Source organism: Crinia signifera, chromosome 9, assembly GCF_055691185.1.
Source record: "Crinia signifera chromosome 9, ASM5569118v1, whole genome shotgun sequence".
Taxonomy (NCBI): Eukaryota; Metazoa; Chordata; class Amphibia; order Anura; family Myobatrachidae; genus Crinia; species Crinia signifera.
The window spans coordinates 15,041,934-15,065,640 of record NC_139225.1 but is presented as its reverse complement, the minus strand read 5'-3'; the positions used below and the strand labels follow the sequence as shown (position 1 = coordinate 15,065,640).

At 50.2% G+C, this 23,707-nt stretch overlaps 1 long non-coding RNA gene and 1 pseudogene across 1 annotated transcript in view; one reads left to right on the top strand and one right to left on the bottom strand.

The window, feature by feature from the left end:
• LOC146036509 (uncharacterized) overlaps positions 1 to 23,707 on the bottom strand; it is a 105,289-nt gene that overhangs the window by 67,329 nt on the left and 14,253 nt on the right. The gene's annotated exons all lie outside the window — the stretch shown is intronic.
• LOC146036441 (kinesin-like protein KIF19 pseudogene) lies at positions 15,315 to 16,601 on the top strand (annotated as a pseudogene).

The following is a 23,707-nucleotide window of genomic DNA, read 5'->3' as shown; positions in this document are numbered from 1 at the left end:
CCCCATTTATCATTGATCACATTTACAATGCGATCTGGGCGGAATATAACCGCCCAGGATCGCATTGTAAAATGCGATCATTTTGCCCCAATGTATCATCTGCCAGGGCGCAGGGACAGGGTTCCGAAAGGAGCCCGTCCCTGCGAAGCCCTGACCCGGAAGCCGGGGGGTCTGCGCATGCGCAGTAATGCACTGACCCCCCGCGACCCCGCTGACCGCAATGCCGCTCGGGCATTGCGATGCATAGCCATAGGCCACATTAGAATGGCGATAGCCCAGGGCTGTGATGCCGGGCTGCCCGATGTTGATACATCGGGCAGCTTCGCATCCCCCATAGAAACCTATGTGGCGCTGCAGGGGGGGATCGCAGCAGGGATCGGAGATTCCTGCTGCGGTCCCCTTTAATACATTTAGGTGATACTTAATATTTGCGGCTAAAACCCGAAAACGTGTGTTTTCAAGGATTTAGCTGCAAATATTGCTTGATAAATGGGCCCCAGTGAATGAGTTATCATGCAGATTGGTGGATGAATAGAGCTATCCACCAATCAGACTGCAGTACTCTCTCCCTGCCTCCCAGCCAGACAGTGAATGTCTGTCAGTATGCTAATTGGTACATGGCGGTAGCTATCCACTAATCAAACTGCAGTACTCTCTCCCTGCCTCCCAGCCTGCAGCCAGACAGTGAATGTCTGTCAGTATGTTAAGTGGTATTCACCAATCAGAGTGCTGAGAGCCAGTCACTGTATGGAAGCATGTGGAAAGATGGCGCAGGGCTGCAGGAGGAGCATGCTATGATTATTTTTATTGGTTCCCTGACTGGGTGGGTAGGGGCCCCGGTGTACTGCTTTGCCCAGGGCCACATTGCTGATAAGACAGACCTGGCACCTTACCGCAGAAAACCCCAGGATGCATCCTACGACTAGGAAGTGTTCATAGAGCGCACCCGCCAGCATGACAAGGACAGGTATGTTGTGCAGGTATTGGGTTACATGGATTACCAGGAATGGCCGCGCTGGCCCCCGTCAGGCTGAGGGGAGGCCGTGTCTCTGGGCGAGCAGCCTTGTGTGGGATCCGCCTGTCACTCAATCTGCCTAATACAAAGCACTGACTTAAGCAGTATTGAAGAAATTTAAATGAAGTTGCGGCTGTCTATCAGCGTTATACATGGCTTCTTAAAGCAGTTCCACCAGGGCTGATGATGAGGAGACGCGGGGAGCGAGGAGACGCCACCAGGACGATGAATCTCTTATTTAGGAAATGATCAGGAGATGGATGTTACCGGACGGCATTTGTCCTTCACAAGAGTCATTTAATATGTCAGTGTGCAGTGACTTGGCGCGGATTATACATGATATACTAGATTTCTGTGTCACAACCCCCATCCTGCGCCGCGTGCAGCCATATATATTGTGCAGGTGATTACAGGAAGGGCGTGCTATCGCCCGGGGCAACAGCTGACGGTCACAACTAGTTACGGCTACAATAATCACCTGCTGGTTATGCGGGTTACCAGGCAAAAATGGTTCCACAAAATCATAAGAAACCCAGCATGTAAAATGCAGGGACAGTGTTGTCCTCATTTTAGCTGCTTTGGTAGATGGGACAGAGCAATGTTCTGCAGGTCACTAGAGAGGCCAGTAATGTAATAATCTGCAGGATATATCACTATGAACCTGACAGGGGGTAGATGGGACAGAGCGATGTTCTGCAGGTCATTAGTCAGCAATGTAATAATCTGCAGCATATATCACTATGCACCTGTCAGGGGTTAGATGGGACAGAGCGATGCTCTGCAGATCACTAGAGAGATCAGTAATGTAATAATCTGCAGGATATATCACTACGTACCTGTCAGGGGGTAGATGGGACAGAGTGATGTTCTGCAGGACACTAGAAAGATCAGTAATGTAATAATCTGCAGAATATATCACTATGTACCTGTCAGGGGGTAGATGGGACAGAGCGATGTTCTGCAGGACACTAGAGAGGTCAGTAATGTAATAATCTGCAGGATATATCACTATGTACCTGTCAGGGGGTAGATGGGACAGAGTGATGTTCTGCAGATCACTAGAGAGGTCAGTAATGTGATAATCTGCCAGATAAATCTCTATGTACCAGTCAGGGAGTAGATGGGACAGAGCGATGTTCTGCAGATCACTAGAGAGGTCAGTAATGTAATAATCTGCAGGATATATCACTATGTACCTGTCAGGGAGTAGATGGGACAGAGCGATGTTCTGCAGATCACTAGAGAGGTCAGTAATGTAATAATCTGCAGGATATATCACTATGTACCTGTCAGGGGGTAGGTGGGACAGAGCAATGTTCTGCAGATCACTAGAGAGGTCAATAATGTAATAATCTGCAGGATATTTCACTATGTACCTGTCAGGGGGTAGATGGGACAGAGCGATATTCTGCAGATCACTAGAGAGGTCAGTAATGTAATAATCTGCAGGTTTTATCACTATGTACCTGTCAGGAAGTAGATGGGACAGAGTGATGTTCTGCAGGTCACTAGAGAGATCAGTAGTGTAATAATCTGCAGGATATGTCACTATGTACCTGTCAGGGGGGTATATGGGACAGAGTGATGTTCTGCAGGTCACTAGAGAGATCAGTAGTGTAATAATCTGCAGGATATATCACTATGTACCTGTCAGGAAGTAGATGGGACAGAGCAATGTTCTGCAGGTCAGTAGAGAGATCAGTAGTGTAATAATCTGCAGGATATATCACTATGTACCTGCCGGGGGTAGATGGGACAGAGCGATGTTCTGTAGGTCACTAGAGAGGTCAGTAATGTAATAATCTGCAGGATATATCACTATGTACCTGTCAGGGGGTAGATGGGACAGAGCGATGTTCTGCAGATCACTAGCGAGGTCAGTAATGTGATAATCTGCAGGATATATCACTATGTACCAGTCAGGGAGTAGATGGGACAGAGTGATGTTCTGCAGATCACTAGAGAGGTCAGTAATGTGATAATCTGCAGGATATATCACTATGTACCTGTCAGGGGGTAGATGGGACAGAGCGATGTTCTGCAGATCACTAGAGAGGTCAGTAATGTAATAATCTGCAGGATATTTCACTATGTACCTGTCAGGGTGTAGATGGGACAGAGCGATGTTCTGCAGGACACTATAGAAGTCATTAATGTAATAATCTGCAGGATATATCACTATGTACCTGTCAGGGGGTAGGTGGGACAGAGCGATGTTCTGCAGACCACTAGAGAGATCAATAATCTAATAATCTGCAATGTATGTGCATCTCAGGGGGTAGATGGGATGGAGCGATGCTCTGCAGACACTACAATAGAAGCATTGCATGCTGGGTACACACAGCCAATGCGATAGATCTGTGTATGAGACATACTCGCCGGCACACATGGCCGATGGTCCAGCAATATATATTGTCAGTGTGTGCCCAGCATAAGCGTCTCGGCCCGGCTGCATGTAATTATTACACGTTGCCGTGTCTGGGGGCCGTCTGCTCTCATCCATGCAGATGTCTGAGGATTCCTTAATCCAGAGAAGTGTTTGGTGCTCTGGCAGAATATAGGTTACGGTCCCACATCTTTATCCTCTTAGAGTCGCAGTGCGCGCTGTGGACATATTGTAAGGAGGGGGGGGGGGGGGCTGTGTAAGGAGAGGGGGGGTGTGTGTGTAAGGAGATTACGGGGCTCATATATCATCCACACTCCTGGCTACTTCCCTGCAAACACCCGTTCTGGGGTCAGCCGCAAATACTGAACAGTTACATCTTCCCCCCTGCAGTGCAGCATGGGTTTGTCCATCAGCAAACCGGGTTGGGATCATTTGGTCTACAGCATGATGGTCGACAGTCATTAGGTCGCCATGGTTCTAGGTTGAAAGGTCATTAGTTCGACAATGTCTGGGTCGACAGTCAAAAGGTCGACATGGGGTTTTTCACTGTTTTTTTACCTGAATGTCAACACAGTCGACATGGACAGTTTAAACTGCACCGCATCCCCTTGCATCGCTCGCTGCGCTCGCAATGCGTCGGGCACGGTGCCTCGCTGCGCTCGGCACACTATTTTATTCTCACACCACGCCCTAGTGGATGGTAGGGCATGAAATACCGCCTGTCGGCACATTTCGGCTCAAAAAACAGTGAAAGGTCATCCCATGTTGACCTTTTGACTGTCGACCTAGACAATGTCGAACTAATGACCTGTCGAACTAACGACCTGTCCAACTAATGACCTTTCGACCTAGATCCATGTCGACCTTTTCCTATGTCGACGTAATGGTGTCAACCTCTTGACTGTCGACCATCATGCTGTAGACCAAATGACCGCATCCCAGCAAACCAAATGTGGTTTGCAAGCCAATCTGAATCACCCCATTGGTGCATTCTGCTTATGGATAATGATGTGCGGGTTCTGACTCCCCTCCTCCTGTTCCCAGACACCACTGTACTGCGCCACTACTGTGATTTCTGTCTTCAGCGCTGGCCGATGGCACTGCGGGAGGTATAATTATATCACACCCTACACCAGTTATAGATACACCAGTGAGTCTATGAGTATCAGCTCCGCTGTGAGTGGGCGCAGTTAATGTGAGTGTGGCCCACCTTGGTGAGTGGTCCCTCTCTGCATAAGGTGGGTATAGATATCCATGCTCAATGGTTTAACACCATCAATGTCTATCTGTCATTGACAATGGATCTGATGGTGGCCAGCAGCAAATGGCGCAGAAGCTTTAGCATCAAGCCTGGCCGATTGGCGCAATTGTACAAAATAGTTTTGCTGGTGGCTTCCAATGGAAATCATTTTTAAATGTGTCTGCTGCGCCATTTTCCGGAGATCTGCGCATACACATTATGCGTGTGTATGTGCGTGTCCAAACTGCGGCCCTCCAGCTGTTGTGAAACTACACATCCCAGCATGCCTTGCCATAGTTTTAGCATTCCCTAATAGCAAAACTGTGGCAAGGCATGATGGGACTTGTAGTTGGAGGGCCATAGATTGGACATGCCTGCTCTAGTGCTTAGACCCCGCTGTGCTGCTGCGGACAGAGAGAATGAGATCCAGTCACCTGGACTGAGGAGGCTACACATGGGCCTCGTGCTGCCACCATCCACTGCCCGGTGCCTCGTGCTGCCACTTTGGTGCACTGCGAGGTGTGGCGGTGAGGAGTCCCAGCTGCGCCTCTTTGTGCAGGAACAGAGTCTTCTTTCCTATGGCTGAGAAGTGAAATGTCAGATATAGGTGGAGTTTGGATTATTCCACAGCAGCTGCCAACTGTCCCCAGTTTCCAGGAGAGGATAATGTACCAGCCGGCGTGACGCAGGTTGCCCGGGGCGCTGTACAGATCACAGGTCTCCCACCTGTTGCCCATTGTAGTAACCTGGGCCGCATGGAATGACTAATGTAACGGCTGGTGTCAGATCACTGCGAGGGACTGTTCAGTGTCACCATAGTGCACGGTGCGGGGGAAGCACCCGATAAGGCCCAGGGGTTCCTACCTCTGCTGAGCACACGTACTGCGGTATAAGCAGCTGGCTACATGGACCTATCACAGCACTGCGCCGGCTATGTCGCAGGATTGCAGCGATGTTTGCAGCTAGGAATTGGGAAGGTTCAAGCGTGGGTCTGATTCAGAGATGGAGGCACATGGCGTCACAGCTGTGATTTTGTACGCAGCGCTGAGCAGCTGTCGCAATCCTCGGACACACATAACCCTCACAATAACATTGTAAGTAGCACTATGGCCGCTGGAAGGGCTAGTGTACCTGCATATGAGATGACAGGTGCAGGCTGCGACGCCCCTGATACAGACACGAAATGCACTCGTTTCAGCAGCCACCCACAGATGTACTCTGACTGTTAATCGCATTGCAAATAAATCCTAGCTGTGAGCGCCATCGCAATATCATTGCGCCACAAGTGCAGTGGAAAAAATGCCTCCACTGCATACATCCCCTACACTGCGTTCATCCGTGAGTATATTGCGGTCACAGTGCGCTGATACGCCTCCGATTCTGCACACATCCAAACTCTCACTATTTACTTACAGGACAAGATATTATCCGCCCGCCTAGAAGGAGCATTGGTAGGGTCTCCTCCGGATATCCTGAAAACATGTACTGTATGTGTACCACTCTATCAGTGATCAGACTGACCCGTACCACTCTATCGGAGATCAGGCTGACCCGTGCCACTGTATCGGTTATCAGGCTGACCCGTACCACTCTATCGGAGATCAAGCTGACCCGTGCCACTGTATCGGTTATCAGGCTGACCCGTGCCACTCTATCGGAGATCAGGCTGACCCTTACCACTCTATCGGAGATCAGGCTGACCCGTGTCACTGTATCGGTGATCAGGCTGACCCGTCCCACTCTATCGGAGATCAAGCTGACCCGTGCCACTGTATCGGTTATCAGGCTGACCCGTGCCACTCTATCGGAGATCAGGCTGACCCGTCCCACTCTATCGGTGATCAGGCTGTAGCATGCCACTCTATCGGTGAACAGGCTGTACCATGCCACTCTATCGGTGATCCGGCTGACTCGTGCCACTCTATCGGTGATCAGGCTGACCCGTCCCCCTCTATCAGTGATCAGACTGACCCGTCCCACTCTATCAGTGATCAGACTGACCTGTCCCACTCTATCGGTGATCAGACTGACCCGTCCCACTCTATCTGTGATCAGGCTGACTCGTCCCACTCTATCGGTGATCAGGCTGACTCGTGCCACTGTATCAGTGTTCAGACTGACCCATGCCACTCTATCGGTGATCAGGCTGACCCTTGCCCCTCTATCGGTGATCAGACTGACCCATGTCACTCTATCGGTGATCAGGCTGACCCGTGTCCCTCTATCGGTGATCAGACTGACCTGTACCACTGTATCGTGATCAGACTGACCTGTACCACTCTATCGGTGATCATGCTGACCTGTGCCACTCTAACGTGATCAGGCTGACCTGTGCCCCTCTATCGGTGATCAGGCTGACCCGTGCCCCTCTATCGGTGATCAGACTGACCTGTACCACTGTATCGTGATCAGACTGACCTGTACCACTCTATCGGTGATCATGCTGACCCGTGCCCCTCTATCGGTGATCAGACTGACCTGTACCACTCTATCGGTGATCAGATTGACCCATGCCACTCTATCGGTGATCAGGCTGACCCATGCCACTGTATCAGTGATCAGGAGAAATCTGTGGAAGTACATTCCTTGTGACTATACCCTAACCAGCTATAAGTGGCACAGCTCCCAGTGACATTGGATGCACGGCCATTGGGCTCCTGCTGTCAGGGGGGCACCAGAAAAGAAAGAGAGAGTGAGGGGGCTGCAGAACTAGGACAGATGTCTCTCCTTTGCAGCACAATGATCTCTTTCACACTTGCTGAATGTAGGTAGGCTGCAGGTAGGGACTATGCCGTCATTGTGATGGGCTGTTAACTAGTTATAATTATATGATGGGTTTCATCAAAGCTTTGAGAGAGATACAATTGTGAGGGATTATGTACGTGTGTCATCCAGTAGGTGCAATGTACACAGCTCTGTCATTACACATCACTACGATTTGCAGAGGTCAGCAGAGGTCAGCAGCGCCATTCCTCAGTGGCAGTATCGGACGATTATGGCCGCGCAGTAGGAAGGACATATTGGAGTATTCCTCGCTGTAAAATCGACGGAGGCCTCACTATTTCTGCCGGTCCTGATTGATCCGTTCGCTGTAAACTACGCGGACAAGTCACTGGTCTCCTGGGCCTGATGTACAACATCATCAGCCCTCAAAGCTTTAATTAAAACCTGGTTTAATTAAAAGTCTACAGGGTCTTTATTAGTCACAGTAATTGATTTCATTAGACTTTGAGATTCTTTAGAGGGGAAAAAACATCCTTCTGGAAAACCTGGCCATGTGCCTGAAACAGCGCAGTATTCATCTGGGGACGTCCTCCCATCATATAGATTTGTAGTAGCAGAGCAGGAGCTGCCATCTTGTTACATGTAGTCATTTGCTCACCGGATGCTGCCATATTTATGGAAACGTCTGAGGCAGGCATGGAAATAACCCAGTGCAGCAGCAGCAGCTGGTCCATAAGACTGGCACATCCGGTGCTAGGGTGCCCCTCTGCTGAGCTGGTAATGGGCAGTGGCACGCTGCTGTCTATGCCTGCAGATGCCAGATACAATGCCTGGGGCTCCTTATGGTACCAGGTAGACGATTGGTGGCATATCTATCAGGAATCCCAGAATTGGTGCCACTGTGCCAATTACTGACCAAGAAAGAGACCAGTCCTGCCATACACCTGGAGATGCCGGAATAGGGGCAGAGCTGGCACCACAGTGATGGCAGGAGGAAATGGCATAAGCCCACTAGACACGTGGGGGCGGGCGAGCGCAGATTTGCCTAGGGTGCTGGGACAGCTCGCACCGGCCCTGCTTCTAGTTGAGCCTACTGTGCCATAGGTCAGCAAACATGCTGCCCCCTTGGTACTAGCACCTGTCCCCCCCCCCCAGGAGTGTATAAGCCAGATGACCTACCGACTTCCACCATCAGACCTCTCTGATCGTGCAGTGCTGTTCAGGTCAGTCTGATATTTCTCGGGCTCAAATAGTAGTTTCTGATAGTGCAGAAGTACTGTGTGCGGCCATAATACCCACCTGCCCACAGCACCCTGCATCTCTGAGTCCAGGTTCCAACTAGCTGCGCAGCACGCCCCAGCCTAGGCACGAGGAGGTAAGAGATGTCTCTCCTGCCGTGGATTAGAAGTTGGGGGGTAAGGGTTGCTGGGGGCCCAAAGCATATGCTTGCAGCTGGGCCTAGGAGTCGCTAGTTCCGCCACTGCTCACCCTGCTGGTCTATTAGGTTTGTTCCTTGTTTCTTTTATGATATTTTTTTTTTCAATCTATTTGTGTCCTTTTCATTGTAAAACAGTTGGTCACCGTAAGTATAAATACTTGTCATCTAGAACAGTTGGTCTGCTATTACCTGGGCCCGATCCCCTTGTTACTACAGTATGATCAGCGAGAGACGGCCCCAGGGCCACATCAGCCCCCCCAGCCCTCACTGCTTTCATCACTGACCTGGCAGCCCCCTACTTGCGGGGGTGTGGATCGTATTGTCAACCCGACAGTCATTAGGTCGACAGGGTTCTAGGTCAACATGGGTGAAGGTCGACAGGTATCCTGTATCCCCTTTGTATGTTTACGGGCCACATTGTGGAAAAAGTAAAAACATCCAGGGGACTATAGGGCCAAAGAAAACGCTACGTGAACACAAAGACTTACTCAACCCTAAGTCTGGTACGCACATCTATTTCGGACTTGTCCAGAAATATTAACCCCTCTGGTACATTGCACTTTTGCACTAATACGGTGAAGGCATCTTCTGGTCACGGGGTCTTCACACTTTAAAGATACCTTTAAAGATACCTTTATGCACCTTGAAAAACACCACATAGTGTGAGTCTGGGTACGCTCTTCATACACCATTCTATATTGAAACATTTTTCAAAGCACACGTACATGTATATGTGTGTATGTACACACATGTATGTATAAACTATTTGAGACAGTTTTACACATTGTTTTTTATTAATTTTTCACCTCCATATTAATCATCTGGACGGAGAGTTACTCTGGACCGCCCAAAATACAAAGAGGACACAAGAGAAAGAACCCGCTACGGGCTTACATATCTTCTAAAACCCAGTGAGTGGGGTACGCCCATCTATTTTGAATGTTCTAACACAGTCACCTCAGGGGCGTAACTATAGCACCGCAGCCCCCGCGGGGGGGCGCTATGCATGTGCGGGCGCCGGGGGCTGCAGTGCTATAGTTACGTTACACCCCGCCGCCCGCCGCACCATCCCCAGTCTTTACCTGTGCAGGTGAGGGGGACGCTGCGAGGCGGCTGGGGGGACTGACGCTGCGGGGGACGGACGCTGCAGCAATTACTTACAGCTGAGCCGGGCAGAGGGAGCCGGGAGCTGTCTGTACTGAAGAAGAAAAAAAAAGCCCATACAATGAATGGGCAGCCTGTGATTGGCTGCTGAGCGCTCTCTCAGCCAATTGCTGACTGGCTGAGAGAGCGCTCAGCCAATCACAGGCTGCCGATTCATTGTATGGGCTTTTTTTTTTTCTTCCGTACTGACAGTGACAGCTCCTGGCTCCCCCCGCCCGGCTCAGCTGTAAGTAATTGCCGCCTCTGTGTCCCCCAGCAGCCTCGCAGCGTCCCCCCCTCACCTGCATTGACGGCTACCTGGGGGAGCGGCAGGCGGCGTAGATGGAGACCGGGGGCGCGGCGGGAGAATATAAAGAAATCTTATTCAAAAGACCGGGCGGCCGCTGATTGGCTGAGAGCTCAGCCAATCAGCGGCCGCCCGGTCTTTTGAATAGGATTTCTTCCTATTCTCCCGCCGCGTCCCCGGTCTCCGTCTGCGCTGCCTGCGGTCCTCGCCTGCCGCTCTCCCAGGTACCCACAGATACAGTATATCGGATCTGACTGCGGGGGTTGGTGAGGCGGGCGGCGGGCGGAGGGGCGGGTGAGTGGCTGGGCGCCCTCCCTTTAACGGCGGGGGGGCGCCCAAAATGTAGTTACGCCACTGAGTCACCTGCAATATTGTGGTGTAATGCACAGCTTTTGAAAGAAACCTTTATATGTGTACCTCCACCTTCTAGTGGGTGAGTAAGGTGCGCATATATAAAGAAAGATACTAGAGCGGAAACAAGCCGAAATAGAGAGTAAAGAAAACGCTACGTGCATATACCCCGCCATACATACCGTGAGTGGGGTACGCCCGTTGTTATCTTCTCCAACCAAGATCTTTTGATTATTATGGGCTTCACTTTCATGGATGTTTTATAATTATTGGTCTTCTCTGTTGATTTCTCCCACACTATCGGAAATACATTGTGAGAGGATACCCACAATTCAGACGAGACCCGTCAAAGATACTGATATCTGAAGATACCTTCCCAACTGCCTGCGCCCTAGAAGTCTGGAACCCCCAATTGTCTTGTTTTTGGAAGGTCGACAGGTGTCTAGGTCAACATGGGAAATGGTCGACATGGGTTTAGGTCAACAAATGCGTTAGGTCGACATGGGTTAGGTCGACAGGTCGCGAGGTCGACATGTTTTTTTTTTTCTGTTTTTTTACCCGAATGTCGACACAGTTGGAAGTCAACCGTAGCCCCTCGCATCGCTCGCAATGCTTCGGGCACACTATTTTATTCTTCCACCACGCCCTAGTGGATGGTAGGGCATGAAATATCACCTGTCGGCACATGTCGGCTCAAAAAACCAGTGAAAAAAACCCACGTCGACCTCGCGACCTGTCGACCTAAACCAAGTCGACCCAACGCATTTGTCGACCTAAAACCATGTTGACCTTGTCCCAGGTCGACCTAGACACCTGTCGACCTAGAACCCTGTCGACCTTGTTGCCCATCAACCCAACGGTGTCGACCTAATGACCGTCGGCAAGTATGGATCCCATACCTTATATGCCTTGTGGTGAAGCTGTGTACACATGGTGCGATTTGGTCGCTGAGCGATTTTGGCTTATAATCGCTCGGCAATATATTGCTCAGTGAACCGTTTTCATCAGCGACCAGCGATTTTGGCTGAAAATTGCAATCTATTCTGTCTCATTCTGGGCCAGATGCACTAAGCTTCAAAAGTGATAAAATGGAGAGTGATAAACAGCCAGCCAATCAGCTCCTGTCTGACATTTTTCAAACACAGCCTGTGACATGGCAGGCATGAGCCGATTGGCTGGTTGTTTATCACTCTCCATTTTATCACTTTTGAACCTTAGTGCATCTGGCCTTCTGTCCCTACCTCATTTTGACTAGAAATCACTGGTCTCTGGTGCACAGGTGTAGTCAGGTGCTGCAGAGTGCTTTGTGCACCTGCCACCAGCAATTTTTAGCCATAATCGGAGCATGCTCCTTTGCCCACAGCACATGAAATCACTGGCAATATGGTCGCTCAGCGACCATATTGCCAGCGATATGTGCTAACATTGCCCCCGTGTGTACACAGCTTAAAACATGTTACTGAGATGTAATAAGCACCCACCCAATGTGGCCCCCGGCAGCGGCCTGTACCCGGTCTGCCTGATGCACATGGCATTCCCGTGCCCTAGCCACTGGCAGCTATATCTGCATGCACAGTACATTTTCTATGCAGCAGACTTACCATACATTGGACGTTAGCTCCCCCTGCTGGTGACATCTGGGAATTTGACTTATTCTTACATGTATATTTCTAAAGGAAAATAAAGTTTTTTTTTATATAAGAATTGACTCTATATTTTGTTTTTAGTTCCTCTCCTAAAATAGTGCCAGGTAAATCGTATAATAACCTACATACAAATAGTGGTAGATGCTCAAATTAGTTCAGTAATACTATTCAGGTGCATGCAAGGGAGGGGTTAATACTGAGTAAGTAACAAGACATTGGTTCCCCAGCACACTGAATAGTATTAGTAACCAATCTTGAACACTACATGATAATAGAATTCAGAGATATTGGTTACATATACCTGCGCAGGTGTATGATATGCCCCCAAGCCGCGTCAAGGCTTCTCTGTATATTGGGGGTCCCTAGTGCTATATCTAGGTGCAGGGTGTGGCACCCCAAAAACTATCATAAGCTAGGAGGCCCAGTGTGGCACGCCAGTGAGATACTAAGTGTTAATAATTAGTGATAGGAAGCCGAAGCTATACATAAAGAGAGAGATAAATGAAATGTAATTAAAATAAGAGAGAGATAGTGTTAGTGAGGGAAAAGTGTCAATAGAATGTAAGGGCATGCCGCACTAAAGCCACCCAGCCGTATAATCGTATAATAAACAGACAAACATGATAGAGACATTGCGGCTTTCCTATATACCATTCCTGGTACATGCTATACGGATCACTCAGCAGGCCAGGCAAGTGCTGCTTGGAGCAATCGCTCGATCACAGCTTACGTGGCAGAGTGTAGTCACCCACACCCCAGGCAGCAGCGGGACCAGCACTGAGTACAGTAAGGCAGCGTAGTCACCCGGGAGAAGCCTGGAGAGGAGAGTTTCGGCAGCTGCTCAGGGGTGGGGCTTGAGCGTGACGTCACTAAGCCCCGCCCCATGATGTTAAACATGCGATTTTGCGCATCTCCATTAAGGGGGCGGGGCTAAAATGACACGTTTTTGACATTTTTAGCTCCGCCCCCTCCTCTGAGACCCGCGGATTGCGGCATTTAAATGACGCGATTTTCGGGAGACTCCCGGCCATTCCAGGAGGGTAGACAACCCTGGTGAATATTCTGCAGTAGCGCACGCAGGGGGGGTTTCAGGGTACCCAGAAACCCCCCAGGAGTCTAAGGACCCTAGGCTGAAAGCTGAGGGTCCCCTCTTTCCATGGGTACAATCATTTTAAAAATCGGCCCTTGGGAACCGGAGATATCTGACTTCAAAGCAGTGGTCCCCATCCAAGCCTGTTAATTGATCTTCCAAGTCAGATATTTCAGGTTCTGTCTGACTCAGAGTTTCTCTGAGGGAAAATTCCAAAATCTGGGACTCTCCCCCATTGGAAGACACTAGTAGCTTGTCTCTACTGTTCCCAGAACCAGAGATATCAGCCTTCCAGCAGCTGGTTACTGCTCCAGCTCCACACACCTGGTATGTAGTTTTATATTCTCGTTGGCAGATTGCTCTGCCTCCTGAACTCTGATCCCCTAGTCCCTATTACCATTTGGTAGGTGGGATTCTCTAGTTTTTAAATCCATTAAAATCTAATAAATATATTTCTGGGAACTGGAGATATCTGCAGTCAGGCAAGCTGTCCTCCCACCAGAAAATTATGGATAATATGCCCACTCCACTATACACTTCTCCTCTGCATATTAAACATCCTCTACCACCCTGGAAGTTATGTGTCAGGGCCCCTTCATTCAGCCCAATTCCCCCTTCTCCCACCCCATCTCCCGCCATCTGTGCAGTAAAGGGGTAATTAGTGGAAATTACTGATCCAGGCCCTACATGCTGAGCGGGTGATATAATACCCCCTACCCCATACCCCCTACGGGACATCAAAGCTTCCCCCACCCCTACCGCTGGAGGATCAGTAGTGGCCCCAATACATTGCTATGCCCAGGGGTCTACACTGCTGTTGACGCCCCTGTATGTATATATATATATATATATATATATATATATATATATATATATATATATTGGTCTATCTATAATACTTTAAATGAGCCGGCATATACTGGGTCACCTAAGTGTCCATCTCTGTGCTTTGCTCCGCCCCTCTGGAAACCCCCTTCTGAAAATCCTGGGTTTGCCACTTTTCTGAACTACTTTTGGGAGCACCACCAACCAGTGATTGCTAATCAGGATTTCCCTGGACAGTTGTTTTTTATGTTGTTCTTAACCAATTGTTACCCTTGATCTTTTTATGTAATTCTGTAACTTAGCACGTGCCAACTTACTCTCTATCTAAACCTAGAATAGTTACTAAAAAGTAGGCAAGTATGACCCAGGCAGCAGCAGGACCAACACTGAGTACAGTAAGGCCGTGTAGTCACCCACATTCCAGGCAGCAGCAGGACCAGCACTGAGTACAATAAGGCAGAATAGTAACTAAGGCAGCAGCAGGACCAGCACCGAGTACACTATGGCAGCAGGAGTAAGTAGGTAGCACCTTCAGATTACCCTGAGGGGGAAACAACCTGGGTCCTTGTAGTCATAGGAAAGTTCATCACTCTCTTCTCTACACGCCCTATTTTAGGGTAAACTGTTACCAGGGTTATACCCATTTATATGAACCCCTGTAACATAGATGGGGTCAAGTAAGATTTCAAGGGAACTATAACAATCACTTTTGTGGCTTATTTAGGTAATTTAGCAGCAACATCTGTGACCTGCAGTTATGCTGTCGTTAAATATAAGCAACCACTGTGACTTCCTCTATATCTGCAGCTGATCGGTGACATCTGTTTTATTGGCTACAAATAATTTTATATTTGAGTATTATGTATTCGGTTCCTGGGAGCCCCTCCAGATAGGTAATACAGGAATACAACTTTGTTAGAATCCAATGTACCAGCATGCCCTGGATGAGATACACAGCAGGGCCCCTCTGCCACAGGGCACATTGTGATGTCACTGTGGGCTGTGAGGGCAGATTGTGATGTCACCATGGGCTGTGAGGGGGGTATAAAACCATCCGCTTGCTGCCTCCTGGCTCATAACTGATATTGCTGGACTAGAGCCAACACAGATCATTTCTCATTCTTTTCTGAAGACTGACGATTGAATAAGATGGAGACTAAAAGTGACAAAGCTAAAGATCATCAAGTGGCTGTCGCTCTGCGCGTCCGTCCATTTAATAGAACGGAGACTAAGAACCGCGCACAATGCATCGCCCACCAGCTGGGACCGCAGACAGTGCTACTGCAGGACCCTGGTGAGGACCCTAAATACATCCTGCGCTCGACCAGGACAAGAGAGACCACATTCAAATTCAACCAAGTGTTTGACCAGGCAGCGACCCAGGAGACTGTGTATAATTCCACAGTGAGGCCCTTAGTGGGTGACCTCCTATCCGGGTACAATGCTGCCATATTTGCCTACGGCCCAACAGGCACCGGGAAGACCTTTACTATGATGGGCAAGGCCCGTGAGCCCGGAGTAATGTATCACACCCTGAAGGACCTGTTTAATGCCATTGAGGAGACTGGAAATAGAAAAAACTTCTCTGTATCATTGTCATATGCTGAGATCTACAATGAAAGAGTCCGGGACCTTCTAAGACCTTCCTCTGGGTCTTTGGTCCTCAGAGAGGATCCCAATGGCAACACCAAAATAGAAGGGATTGCCGAGTTCACCCTTAGCAATCCTGAGGAGGCCATGGCCCTGCTGGAGAAGGGGAATAAGCGGCGCTCTGAAGCTCCCACCGCCGCTAATAAGACATCATCCCGCTCCCATGCAGTATTGCAGGTCACCATACAGCAGGAGGACATCGATGGTGTGAGCACAGCCAAGCTGTACATGGTAGACCTGGCGGGATCAGAGCGGGCAAGCCAGGCTGCAAACAGTCGCCAGACCATGAAAGAGGGAGGATACATCAACCGCTCCCTTCTCGCTCTGAGAACCTGCATCATGGGACTGCGTGACAAACCAGGCAGCCATAGAAACTATCGGGACAGCAAGCTAACCTGGCTGCTAAAGGGAGTACTGAGCGGGAAAGGCCGAATGGTCATGATCACACACATCAGCCCCGCGGACAGTGCCTATGAAGACGCCCGCAGCACAATGACCTATGGGAGCAAGGCCAAGTTCATCAAGACACGGGTGGATAGGAACCGTGTCTGTGTCCCCCATAAGATCCCCAAGGGGACTAAAGTGCTGCCGAAAGTCTCTCATCCTCCAGAACTCAAACACAAGACCAGAGTGCCGAGGTATGAGGATGATTATTATGTTACGAGACGCACCTCTCCTGTAGTCCCTAAGGCAAGGAATCTCCAGGCCTCATGCGAGATAAAGGCTACAGCTCGTTACAGAAAACGTTCCTCCAATTCTCAAGATCGAAGACCTCCATGGCGATAGGAACATCACTGGTGCCGGTAGGAACAGCACTCGGCCGACATAAACAGCACTCGGCCTGGCAGAAAGATGGGGATTAGGGCTAATGGCGATACCCCAAAAACAAAAACGACACTGGGCAGCCACCCCATGGGTGTGTTGGAAGAGCTGCTAATGATGTGTAAAATGCTGATGGTTACATCCAACTCATTGAGAACATAATAACTTGCAGAATTGACCCAGGACAACGGCAGATACGTCAGCAAGTTATACATGATTTGTGCTATTAGCGGGTTTATGGCATCCGTTATATAATGTGATGCTTAGATCTTATAAGGATTATGTTAGGGCAGAACCAGTAGAGGGGGGATGAGATCTTTGCAGCATCTTCCTGACATCCTCAATTCTTTATTTATTATTATTATTATTATTATTTACTGACATTGCACCAGCAAATCCCATTGTGCTCTAAAATGACCATCCAATCAGGTCCTGTTATTTTACAACCACAGTCTGTCTCACGGCAACAGGAACAGGTTAACATTGGGCGGATAAAGCTGCAGCTCCAGGCCCCCCACATAAAAACAGGCCCGTCACCATAACAGAATGATGATCACCAGACAGGGATCAGCTGCTCACATGAGACATTTGATAGTTTAGCGAGTACCAGTAGATGATGGTAAACATGCATGATTGGCAGTGCTAGACACACCCAATGGGCAATGCTAGACACGCCCAATAGGTGGTGCTAGACACACCCCTTTGACGGTGCCCCCCACTAATAAAATGGGCGGTGCACGCCTATGATGGCAGCGTAGTCACCCAAGCCCCAGGCAGCAGCAGGACCAGCACTGAGTATAGTAAGGCAGCATGATCACCTGCACCCAGGCCATACTTGTCTACCCTCCTGCATTCTGCAGGAGACTCCCTGAAATAGCAGCAATCTCCCTCTCCCTCATTAGTCTAGCAATCTCCCTCATTTCACCTAGCCCACATTACACTCTTAAATTTTTTGGGAAGAAAGGAATGAGCGATAGATATATTTACATTGAATCATCAGCACCATTTCCCAGCACTTTACCAAGTCATTTTAAATTACACCCTCACGCTTCTAGGTGCCACATTCACAACCTCTTTTCACAATCTCTCCATATAGGGAACTAGACACTCCCTTTAAGTGGAGCATAACACGCTCCCTCATTGGGGCGCTGTGCAAAATTCTATTACCAACTATAATCTCCCTGAAACTAGTTTTCAAAAGTAGGCAAGTATGACCCAGGCAGCAGCAGGACCAGCACTGAGTACAGTAAGGCAGCATAGTAACCTGCACCCAGGCAGCGGCAGGACCAGCACTGAGTACAGTAAGGTCGTGTAGTCTCCCGCGCCCCAGGCAGCAGCAGAACCAGTACTGAGTACAGTAAGGCAAAATAGTAACCCAGGAACAGCAGGACCAGCACTGAGTACAGTAAGGTTGTGTAGTCACCCGTGCCCCAGGCAGCAGCAGAACCAGCACTGAGTACAGTAAGGCAGCGTAGTCACCCAAGCCCCAGGCAGCAGCAGGACCAGCACTGAGTACAGTAAGGCAGAATAGTAACCCAGGAACAGCAGAACCAGCACTGAGTACAGTAAGGCAGCGTAGTCACCCGCGCCCCAGGCAGCAGCAGGACCAACACTGAGTACAGTAAGGCAGCGTAGTCACCCAAGCCCCAGGCAGCAGCAGCAGAACCAGCACTGACTATGATAAGATGCTGCCTGAATTATCTCTTATATATTTGGCTACATCTGTCACTCAAAGTGTGTGAGTGTGTCTCTAACGCTGGGTGGAGCCTCTGAATCACATGACTGACTCACATGACAGAGAACCAGCCCAGTGAGCCCACAGTGCCAGACACCCTCTGCCTCCCCATGCTGTCCAGGAACCTACTCCACAGCCACCAGGTGAGCGCCCCCCGCCGCCCCCCCCCTCTCGCGATTCGCGGCACACACCCTCCCGCGAACCCCCTCCAGCAATTCGCGGCACCCCCCCCCCGCAAGATTCGCGGCAAAACACCCCCTCCCGCGATTCGCGCCACACCCCCCGCGAACCCCCCTCCCGCGATTTGCGGCACCCCCCGCGAACCCCCCCTCCCACGATTCGCGGCAAAACAGCCCCCGCCCCCCCTCCTGCGATTCTCATGTGTCGACATGGACACCAAGGAAGTGCCACAATTATGTTAACATGTGTTGACCTTTCTGTGTTTATTTTTTCTTGTGGCAATTCGCCACATGTGTCGACATGGACACCAATGAAGTGCCACACTTATGTCAACATTTACATGTGTTGACCTTTCTGTGTTGATTTTTACTTGTGGCGATTCGCGGCACCCCCCACGACCCCCCCTCCCGCAATTTGCAGCAAACCCCCCCACCCCCGGGACCCCCCCTCCCGCGATTCACGGCACCCACCCCCGCGACTCACCCTCCCTCAATTTGCTGCACACAACCCCTCCCCCGCCACCCCCTCCTGCAATTCGCTAAAAACCCCCTCCCCCAACCCACCCTCCCGCGATTCACGGACCCCCCCTTCCCTTATGCCCACACGCCCCTATCACTACCCAGCTTCCTGCTCTCCTGAACCGTAACTTCCACCACTGGGGAGTCGCTGATGCTGTGTTGCCCACATACCCCTATCATGCCTCATAGCCCAGCCTCCTGCTCTCATGCACCCTAACTCCCACCCAGTAGGAGGAGACACTGACTCAGGGCCACCGTCCGGTACTCCTGTGCTGCCACGCTGGACCCTCACCCACTGGCAGAAGCTGCACAGTGTCCCCCACCCTCCTCTTTAGTCCCCCTTATGCCCACATACCCCTATCACTACCCAGCCTCCTGTTTTCCTGTGTCGTGACCTCCGCCAGTGGGGAGCCGCTGACTCAAAAACACCCTACTATACTATTGCACACACACACACACACACACCTAAACAACATGCACACACAGCCCCCCCACACCCAGAAATGTCACTGTACCCTCCACACTATCAATGTACATCTTACTCTGTAACCGCTTTTTAATTAAACAAAACAATACACCCCCCTTCCACATCATATGCTCTCTATTTAACACATTTCACCTATAACTCAAGTTGCAATACAGGCCATCTTACATACAATTGTATCCATATTCAGGGCCGGCGCCACCACTAGGCAGGTCTAGGCATTTGCCTAGGGCGCCGGCCACTGGAGGGCGGTACTGAGCCGCCGAGAAGCTATACAAACACTAAACTACAACTCCCAGAATGCTCCTGACCAGGAAAAGACCACAGCCTTTACTGATTGGCTATTGCTGTGACTATTGAACACTGATTGGCTGCTGTATGACAGCCAGAGAGCGCAGGCACATCGTCCGCTCAGCTATACACCACCCGGGATATGGCAGCGTGCGGGGGCCCTGCGTGCCATCTACTGCTGCAGGGGAATATCCTCCTCGTTAGGCAATGGCGAACTGTCAGGAGGTACTGCACTTCAGAGGCTGCAGGTGAGGAAGTGAGAACGCGCCAGACTACCGCCCCCCACGCGCCGGACTCCCGTCTGTGATTCCCCCCCCTCCTCTGTTCATCCCATAGCAATCTAGCGCCGCACCCCCTCCAGAGCACGTGGGTTGTGTCTGCCCCCTTTCCCCCTCCTCAGAGGCAATCCCCGTGCTGGACAGCCCCAGGCAACCTACCCCCCCTCCCCAGAGAGGAGCGAACGGGCGGGCGGGGGGGTAGGTTGCCTGGGGCGCTCACAGGGTTTGCAACGGCCCTGTCCATATTTCTCACAATACAAACGTTCGCAACTTAAGGGGGCGAAGTGTGAAGAGCGCACGTAGGGCGCGATGAATCACCTAGTCAATACATATTGGCCACCACAGCTACTGCCATCTAAAAAATAGAGGTAGCACTTCAAAGCCTATGGTATACTTGCCTACCCTCCTGGAATGGCCAGGAGCTCCCAAAAATTGTGTCCCGCTCCAGCCCCACGGAAGATTAGGCAAGCCTCCCTCATGCTGCTGGACCACCGCATTCTTCCCCAGCAAACTCCTATCCTGCCGGTCAAATATCGGCTTTCACGGGTCTATGCAGAGATGGTGGGGCTAAATTGATGCAAATCGTACCATTTTAGCTCAGGGTTGCCTACCCTCCCGGAATGGCCGGGAGGGTCCCGAAAATCGGGTCCCCCTCCCGGCCCTCCCGGAATCCTGGGCACCCCCGCTTAGCCCCATGATTGCCGCTACCTCCATCCTGCCCTTAGCGTTTAAATAACCCTATCTGCTGACCTCCACTGAGGGGGTGGGGCTAACATGTCACAAACGTGTCATTATAGCCCGCCCCCTCCACGGAGATCGTCAAAACGGGGTATTTCCCATCCTGGGGGCGGGGCTTAGTGATGTCACACTCAAGTGTCCCCCCCCCGCACAGATATCAGTGCTCCGGGCCCCAAGATTTCTGTTGCCGGCCCTGTCTCCCGGAGAACATAAATAAGAAATTACCCAAGGCATCGCCGGACGGGCAGAGGGCGCATGCACAGAACCCTGCAGTCGGCAGAGAACATTTCAGGAAAGTGATCCTTTTGGAGCCCCAGTCCCTGCAGGTGCAGATTGCGGCATGCCGCTGATAGGATCACATAGTGCAACGCCATCCTTGCCAAAGTGTAATGCCATCCAATGCCATCCCTGCCCCAGACTCTTCTCACCACTATCCATATGTTCCTTTCCCGTTGGGGCCCATTCATCAAGGCTGGGCAGAATATTACCGCCCCCGATGTGCTGAGCTGGGCAATGGGCATCTGCGCATGCGTGGTTAGTGCTGACCCCTTGCCGACCACACTGCCCCGGCAGCAGTGTGATCCGTAGTCCATAGGCTTCAATAGGTTATCGCCATCTCAGTAGCAACGGGATGCAATGCGCTGCGTCCCGATGCTGATACATCGTGCAGCTTCGCATCCCCATAGAAACCTACTGGGGATGCGGCTGGGGGCAGTGCAAGAGGGATACATTTGGGTGATACTTAATATTTGAGGCTAACCCCCAAAAACATTAAATTGAATGATAAATGGGCCCCAATGCCAGCTTGATAGATCTTCTGGTTATGAATGTGTTTAGAACACCAACCAGCAGAGGGCAGCATCACTCAACAGATTATTATTCGTATCCTATATTTATGCTGAGTGTGATACAAATCCATTTGGGCTGATGGCATATACCAGGCATGGCCAACTATGGCCTTCCAGCTGTTGTGAAACTACAAGTCCCATCATGCCTTGTCACAGTTTTGCTATTAGGGAATGCTAAAACTATGGCAAGGCATGCTGGGAAGCATCGTTTAACAACCGCTGGAGGGCCACAGTTTCGCCCTGCCTAGCATATATGGTGCAAATGTAGAGGTCTGGCAGCATATATGGGGCATGAGAAGTCTGAGAGTATACAGTATAATGGGTATGTAAAGGGGTCCGATGGCATAAAAGGGGGAATCTAGATGAGTCTGATGGTATATAAGAAGATTGTGGCATATAAAGTGTATTATGGCATATAAAGGACATGAGGAAAAGTCAGGGGTTATGAGCAGTGCGAGAGCATGTAAAGAGGTCTGATGGCAGATAAGGGGCATGTGGAGGGGTGCGATGGCAGAGAAGGGTCATCTGATGACATACACTGAGCATGTGGAAGAATCTGATGGCATATAAGGGGCATGCAGAGGAGTCTGAGAGAATGAATAGGGGCAGGGAAGCAGTCTGAGGGCATATATGGGGCATGCAGTGTGTAAGGGGCATGTGGAGAGGTCTAATGGCATGTGGTTGAGCCTGACTGCATATAATGGGCATGTGGAGGAGTCTGATTGCATATAATGGGCACGTGGGGGAGTCTGATGGCATATACAGGGCATGGTGAGTAGTCTGATGGCATATAAGGTACATGTTGGGGAGACTGATAGCACATAAGGGGCACATGGAGAGGTTTGATGGCATTTAAGGGGCACATGGAAAATTCTGAGGGCATATTAGGGGCATGTCTGATGGTGTTTTATTTTTGTACCATACTTTCAACCCTATATCACAGTGTACTCCTCCCCGAGGTACAAAATTCTCTATATGATTACCATGTTTTCCGCTGAACAGCGTTCCCCCTTTCACTCTTCTGCTTCCGCCCCTCGTGCAGGGGTATGTATCACCCACCTGATTATTTTGCAGTAATGTGTGTGCTCCGTGCTGATCCTACAACTGGTATAATAACAGCGAGGCACAAAGCGTGACAAGGCAGAATGTTTTCTAAGATGAAATGTAAAGATAAGCGACTCGGTCAAGGTGAAGCCATAAAGATGACTCTGCAGAAACCAACGTGACAGCCATAAAACAGGCCATAAAAGCAACATAGTAAATACTGTAAGAATTCAGACGAAAATAAGTATAGTACACAAACAGTCGGCAAAGTGCTGACGCACTGTGGACTTTATTACAAGGGAACAGAGCCAGGAGTCCTGTGGGAAGTGCTACTGTGCACACATAGGGAATAGTAGTAGTAGTAGTAGTAGTAGTACGTTTATTTATAAGGCGCCGCAAAGTGTCCGCAGCGCCGTACATAGCAAAGAAAAAACAAATTACAAGGTAACGTACAGGGTGTGTTGAAAAATACAGTATAAATAGGGGTATAGCTGGTAGAACTAAAATCAGCATCAGTTCTGAAGTAGGTGTCAAAATTGTCGAGGAGACTGAAGATGAAGTAGAGGAAGGGAAGAACAGGACAGGAGCACAGGTGAGGTAAAGAGGTAGGGTGAGTACGTGAGGAAGGAGGACCCTACTCATAAGAGTTAACATACTAAAAATAGGTGGGTGGACGAACGAAATACAATAGGATAAGTAGGAACGGAGGGGAACGGAGGCAGGATAGGAGGATCAAAAGAGGTTAGGAGGAGGGATAGGCTAGTCGAAAAAAGTGGGTTTTGAGGGAGCGCTTGAAGGAGGTAAGGGAATCAGAAAGCCTGATGGGTGGCGGGAGGTTGTTCCAGTGCAGGGGGGCAGCGCGAGAGAAGTCTTGGACACGGGAGTGGGAGGAGGTGATTAGGTGAGAGGTCAGTCGGCGGTCAGCGATGGAGCGAAGAGGACGGGAGGGAGTGT